At 34.5% G+C, this 7,200-nt stretch overlaps 1 pseudogene; it reads right to left on the bottom strand.

Annotated features, from left to right (window-relative positions):
- Window positions 1-1,173: 1,173 nt before the first annotated feature.
- Window positions 1,174-6,353, bottom strand: LOC114733529 (U-box domain-containing protein 35-like; annotated as a pseudogene).
- Between the last annotated feature and the right edge of the window lie 847 nt (window positions 6,354-7,200).

Below are 7,200 nucleotides of genomic sequence, written 5' to 3'. Positions count from 1 at the left end.
CAATTGGATCTTGATTGCTTGGCTCAAACTCATTTTAAACGACATTTTTTTTCAATTTGGCCAAGAAATTATTGGTTTTTTAAATTTTGTTTCTAGCAAAATTATAATATCATAAAAATGGGTATTTAAAAATAAATTTGCATGAATAAAATTATTTTAGTAATACTTTTCTGTTGATTTGCAAAAATACAATTACTGAGTGTAATGTCACCCTCTTGCTCCATTAATACTTCCTCACCTCTTAATATAAAATCTAGTTTATAATTTAAAATTAAACTATAAATTAAATTTTATATTAAGAATTGGAAGTAGTACATTTAATTTAATAGGTTCGGTCACTATTGTTCTAAACTTTTTTGTTGGTTTTCTTTTATGAAGGGTTTTTTTTGAACTTATAATTAGGATTGACAAGATTATTCAACTCAAGTTACGAAGTCAGAAGTCATATCATCAAACTAATACTGTTTGTACCAACTCAACAACACTTAACAACATTTTACTATTAGCCACTAACATTTCGTACCGGGATAAATTCAAGAATTAAAATCATAAATCTGAAATTCTAACAATAACTAAAACCAAAATGGATCCAAATTTGATTAACCAAAAAGTGTATTAAACATTTCTTTCTTTATAAACAAAATTAAATCTCCCAATTAACTCCTATATTTAATACAATAGGGAGAAATATTTGATGGGGAAAAAAAGGGAGTAACAACTAAAACGGTCAGTACATGTACACAATATTCGAGATCAACTATACTATTTATAACCTAGAAATAACATGGCTCACACATCGATGATTGATATGAAATACAAATATATTAGCCAACTGGCCATCAATGTACTCACCATTAACTTCTCCATAACTCAATTCCTATCGTATTTACATATACAAAATTCTATACAATATTCACCTCACCCGGGTCCACCGCAGAGCAGGATGTGAATACAAAGGAATGTACAAAATGTCTTTTTTTCTTTTTTTGCAATTAATACACACTACAAGAACAACTTCACTATTTGATTTTGACGTTATACGATAGGCTGCACCTACTCTGTTGTCCCTGTAAATAAATTAAACAAACCAAAAACAAAGGCTTCAAAGTGACATTTATATCTTGCACATATAAGTAATCAGAATCCGAATGTTATATTTATTATTAGACCTGTCTATCCTTCTGTGGGCGATGATGGGCTAGACGGGCTTCTTGAACTTTCAGCAGAATGGCCGAGCCGTGGGTCACTCATCACTTCCTGCAAAAGGTTTCTAAACATTTAATTATGATGATAAAAAAATTAATTAGATTTAGTAGAAAAAGTTAGTTCCTCATAAAATAATAAATCAAGATTCAAATTTTCATTAGGAGATACAACCACATTTAATTCTCAACAGTGCCTCGAACAGAATTACCTCCAATAGCTACTTGTTCTTAGAAAAAAATTATGATGATTATATTGAACTTATTCGTCCTATAGTTTTTAAAGACATGCCATGTATATTTTATCAATACCATTTAAAATCAAATTTAAATGCTCCATATTTGATGAACTCTTTTTTTTCCCCCCAAAGAATTTAGACTGACTAAATCTATCTAACCTAGACTATTTAATACTTGCGCACATCTTTAAAAAAGAAAGTTGCAGAATTATAGAAATATGGATCCCTTGAAGCTACTCTAAATAAAGTAAGGAGAGACATGGATTCAAATAGTTAACTAGGTAATGTGTTGTGCCACATCATCAATTTAGTCACTAAAAAGTCCAACAAGTGAACATGTAATAATAAGCTCCGGTGCAGGCAGTGACAATTGGTGCATATTGCTCACTTGTTGTGAGATTTTTTAGTGATTAGGTTGCTTATGTGAAATTGCATAGTGATTTTCCCAAATTAACCCCGCTTTTAACGTGTAGGTCCCACAATGAGAAAAATGACACTTTGAAACATTGCAAAAAGAATAATAATCAAGGACATCGACTTGGAAATAGTTTAATATGAGCTCAACTGGAAATCATGGAAACTTGCTGGCAATAGTCCTTAGCTATCAATAGTTTATCCTGAAGTGAAGTGAGTCCACAGGATCCAAACGTAGGATTCTAGTAGGTAGCTAGTTCTGACCTGTTGTATGGAAGCTTGACTGTTGTTGGGAGAGGGCCCAGCAGAGCCAATGCCACCTAACCAGACGCCACTAGGGTGTTCTTCAGCATACTCTCTCAACTTATTGAGCTCTGGTAATATCACTTTGCCAAGATCTGGCCTATCTTTGCGTCTGAGTTCTGCACATTTAAGTGCTAGGTTTGTGAAGCACAAGGCCTGTTCAATTGGCCAATCAGGAACCGATGGATCAAGCATATCCTCAAAGGTGCCCTTCTCAAGAGCCTCTTCCACAATGTGAGCCAACCCCATTGGAGGCTTGCCTGTTACTAGCTGTAGAAGCATAATCCCAAGAGAATAAACATCAGACTTCACTCCCAACATTCCTGTTTGCTGATACTCTGGATCAATGTAACAGAATGTCCCTGCTGCTGCAGTCATCCGACATTGTGTTACATTCTCAGCAACAGCAGGCACCAACCTAGCCAATCCAACGTCGCTTATTTTACTTACATAGTGATGATCTAGTAATATGTTGGCAGGTTTTAAATCACGATGTACTAAAGGTTCAGGCTTGGTTTGATGGAGAAACAGTAGGCCTGTGGCTATTTCTGAAGCAATTCGAAACCTGTACTGCCATGGCAAAACACGATTGTGATTTCTCTTACGAAACAGACAATCTTCTAGGCTTCCATTAGCCATGTATTCATAAATTAGTATGCCATATTCTGGACATGCCCCAAGTAGTAGTACCATGTTGGGATGGCGTATGCAGCTGAGTATGTCAACCTGTAATCACAAGAAAGCCAAGTTGTGATGAAGATATGATATGTTGTCAAATTCAGTAAAGTGCTTTACTTTTTCACAATTAGAACTGCTCAGGCTCACTGCTTGGTCACCTCTTGCTGAAACTGTGCCCTCCCTTGAGCAGCATCTGGTCGAAGAACCTTCACAGCCGCTGGTGTATGATCAAGGTAACACTTGAAGACTGGGCCATACCCTCCTTCTCCAATTTTCCTAGACTCTGAAAAATATTCTGTTGCTTCTTCAATCTCTTCAATACTATATTTCCTGTATCTTCCATCACTTTGGGTTAGGTTATCCAATAGTTTTCTAATTCCTTCTGCTTCTCTCAGTGCTTTCATTTCAACACTTGCTCTTTTATGAGATTCCACTGCAGCTATTTTCTTAGCTGCTTCAGCTGTTTCCATGGCTGCCTTACTCCTTGCTTTCTCTTTCTCTGCAATTGCCAGTGCAGCTTCTTGTGCTAATCTTGCTTCTTCTAACTTCTTCTCTTCCTCTCTTCTCCAGCTGCTCAACTCCATTAACTGTCACAATTAAGAGAGTATTACGAGTTGGAATCCCCACATAACCCAACATAAATAAATAAAGTTGCAGTATAATCATACCTTTTGTTGTGCTGTAAGTGCTTCTCTGCATGCTACGCTGTACATATCCATTGTTTGCTTTAACTCAAGCTTCAACCTCCTCATATCAGTTTCTACTTCTTCCTACACATTTAAGCATATATAATTAAGAAAGTGCACATCATCAAAGGACAGGGCTTGAAAACTTCTTAGCTTCATTGACATGATCAAAGTTTATTAATTACAAATGGGTATGATCTAATGAGTTGCATCTCCCTATTGGCATCTAAGTCTAGAGGATGATGATTTATAATAACTGATAGATAATCATCTTGCAGGCATTGTATTTTGACAGACGGCTAATAAGTCAATAAGAAATTGTTATCACCATGTTCTGAGATGAATATGAAAATGATGCTTCATCCCCGTTTTGTGCAAATGACACATCTGGTGAAGTGGGATCCATGGGCTTGAAGCCTAAAGGAGTTGATGCAAAGCTACGATTTGAGCCAACTGAAATGCGTGGGGTAGCATCCATATAATCATAGAACACAGAGGATGGACGAACACTGCTTGGTCTGCCTGAGCTTATAAATGATATGTCTGATTCTGAATCTGCATAATCCACACAGGACCTTCCACTCAAGCCTCCTCTTCCTCTTCCATATGCTGACCTGCTTCATCAACAAGAATGTCTACTACTTTTCTTCATTGCTCACACACACACACACACCCGTGTGCATTTTAGTTGCTATGAAACTTACCTAATGGATTCATCTTGCCAACTGTGAGGTCTAACAGGTGTTTTGTCTGCAACATACATATGCAGAGATTCTCATGTAGTAAATATATATTTAGAGCAAGACATAGGAACAGAAGAAAATTAAATTTGATAGTAAAAAGTAACCTCGCAAATGCTTATGTCTAGAGGGCATCTCAGGCTGACTCTCAGTTTGGTTATTTAGATTCTGGATTTTACTAAGCAGAGGAGAGGCATGAGGAGCTGGACGAGAAGCATTTCGAACAGAAGATATTTTCCCCTTAGTTATGACATACACAGTGCAGAAATCTGGAGCCCCTTTGGTTATGCCACTTGGTATATTTGATGACTTAAATCTGCATGAAACTTTAGAAATCACTAGTAATAGTTGTACAATAAAAACTAAAGCATGCTGTAGAGAAGTTAATTTATTTACCTAATGAATCCATGCCTTGATGTTGCCCCAAGCACCAAGTTCTCAATCGCAGCATAAGAGACAAATTCTATTACTGCTTTCACAACATCAGTGTCTTCAAGTAGAATATCAAGGCATTTTATCTAAGAATTGCAGCAACAAGCAATGTGAAAGGATGTAACATATAGAGTCAGAGAAATAAACTCCAAATGGAACAAGTTGTGAAGTGAAACCTACATCTTTGCGTGTACAAAAGCAATGGAAGGTAAGCAATAGATCTTTGGTAGTTTTATCAATTTGGTGCCTTTGTGGCGAAGCAGATAGATTGCTGACGTTATATATTACTGATTGACATCCTCCATCTGCATTTGACCAAATGCTCAAGGTTAAAATTATCCAAGGCAGCCTAAGGTTGTTAGATTGGGTAGTACAAGAACTTATGTTGCATTTTCTATACATTCCACCAGTATATTTTCACAGTTTTGATCCACAATAAGGTGGGCTTTTTCTTTAATTCTTTTATAAAATATTATTGGTGAGAGAACGCACAGAAGATAAAAGAGAAAGTGCTGCAAAGAACATAGCTAGCTAAAAACCCTGTAAGGTCTCGAGTTCGAGAGCTGAAACATGACCATTTCATACTTAGGAAGAAAACCACGTTAAAAAAGTTTCTTCTGATCGAAACAAATATGAAGATTTGATAATATTCTCGTTTTTGTCCTAAATATAAGACATAGTTAAGGGATTTATTTTGATCCTAAATATAAAATCTTAATTTATCTTACTTTTCAACTTATAAATTTTTCTCAGACTATTCTTTTAATTGCATATATTAAAATGGTTTCATCCATGGGGTAATGATTAAATGGGTACATTTGTTACGAAGAACTAAATTAATTTCTTTCATATCTATAAATTAGTTATCTATCTTCTACATTCAACACTGAAGATAGTATCAAATTTCAGATAATTTGTTGTTCAAAAGCTACTTAGTGCAAGCAAGGGATAAAGAACCTAGGTATGGTATGGAGCTTTTGTAAATAAAAAATTATGTTGGAAAACATTTTCCTAATCAAGATGTGACTTAGCTCGAAGTCAGATTAGCTCCTAACCCCGAGTTTTGACATGTTTGTGTATGCACACTTTTGTTTAATTAATTGGGAAAACCATATTGGAGGTACTTATACTTTTTTTCAATTTTCAATTTGGTACCTATGTGTTTTTTGTTCTTAACTAAATCTTTAATTTTGCTCTATTAACATTATTAATCCTTATGTAGAGACTAAAAATATCAATAGAACAAAGTTATAAGAGCTAATGTTGCTAAAAAGATAAAATTAAATGTTTAATAAAAGGGGGAAAAACACATAGGTACCAAATTAAAAATTGAGAGAAAGTATAGGTACCTTCAATATGGTTTTCCCTAATTAATTCTATAACATAAAAAAAAACAACGTGTTATGAAAAAACTATTGAATTCAGGCAATAAACAAATATATGGCATGAAAAAATTAACAACATACTGGAAGTAGCAGCCGATGACTTGTGCAAAACGTGGATTAGAATAACAGTTTGGCCTCTAGAAAGGAGACTTTCAGCAGCCCATTTAAGAGCTTGTTGGCTTCCTTTATCCTTATCTATAGCGACAGCCACAAGGCCATTTCCTCCTCCTCCTCCCTTTCTAATCCCTGAAGCCTTAGGGTTTGGAAACCACATTCTCTCCGCAACAAAAAACTGGGCATCAATTACCCAACATTCATATATATGATATAACCCCACAATTCTCTGTTCTTCATACGAGGAACAAAAAAGAAATTGTTGGGTTCAATTGTTAGTTTTCTGGTAAGTTTATGACTTCCGACGTAGCCTCTCCAAATATGAATTTTTTACTGAATGTGGAAAACAATTTATAGAAATCTACCCCTGATTCATGGATGATCAACCAAACTTTTCTTTTATTGTCTTCTTTAAGGCAAACGTTAGGGAACACAGAGCAAAATACCATGGCCATTAATAGGAAGTTTATGCTTGCTTTCTTATGGGGTTAATTAATCATTACCACTGGCTCAGATTTGAAAAATAATGCGCAATAGCATTTCCATTTGTTATCTTTTTCAATAGCTATATGATAATAACAATAGATTTGATTTTCAATAGCTAGAGACTATCAAAATAATTGTTCACTGTGAATTTTAGAGAACAGAAAACTAAGTTGCCGAAAAAAACGGAAAATACAAAATTAAGGAAAATAAGAAACTCCGAGTTAAAATGCATTAATTACCCTGCCCCTCAAATGGGGAATAGATATGAGAAGATATTTTTTTTATTTATAGGGTATTGAGATAATTTTTTTGCACAGATATATAATTTTACCCTTCATTAATTATTATGCTGATTTTGTTTGCGTGAGGTATAATATATATTAAATAGATATAAAGTTGAAAAGTTGTTGAATTTTAAATGAAAGTTAATGAAATTTAAAATTTTTTTATCCATATGAAATATATTAGAAGTGACTTATAAATAAGACTAGAGGAGTATAAAATTAGCTTGAATTATGTAA

This window comes from Neltuma alba, unplaced genomic scaffold (assembly GCF_004799145.2).
Source record: "Neltuma alba isolate B1F8T4 unplaced genomic scaffold, ASM479914v2 tig00013014_pilon, whole genome shotgun sequence".
NCBI lineage: Eukaryota > Viridiplantae > Streptophyta > Magnoliopsida > Fabales > Fabaceae > Neltuma > Neltuma alba.
This window is presented reverse-complemented; position numbering and strand designations above follow the sequence as displayed.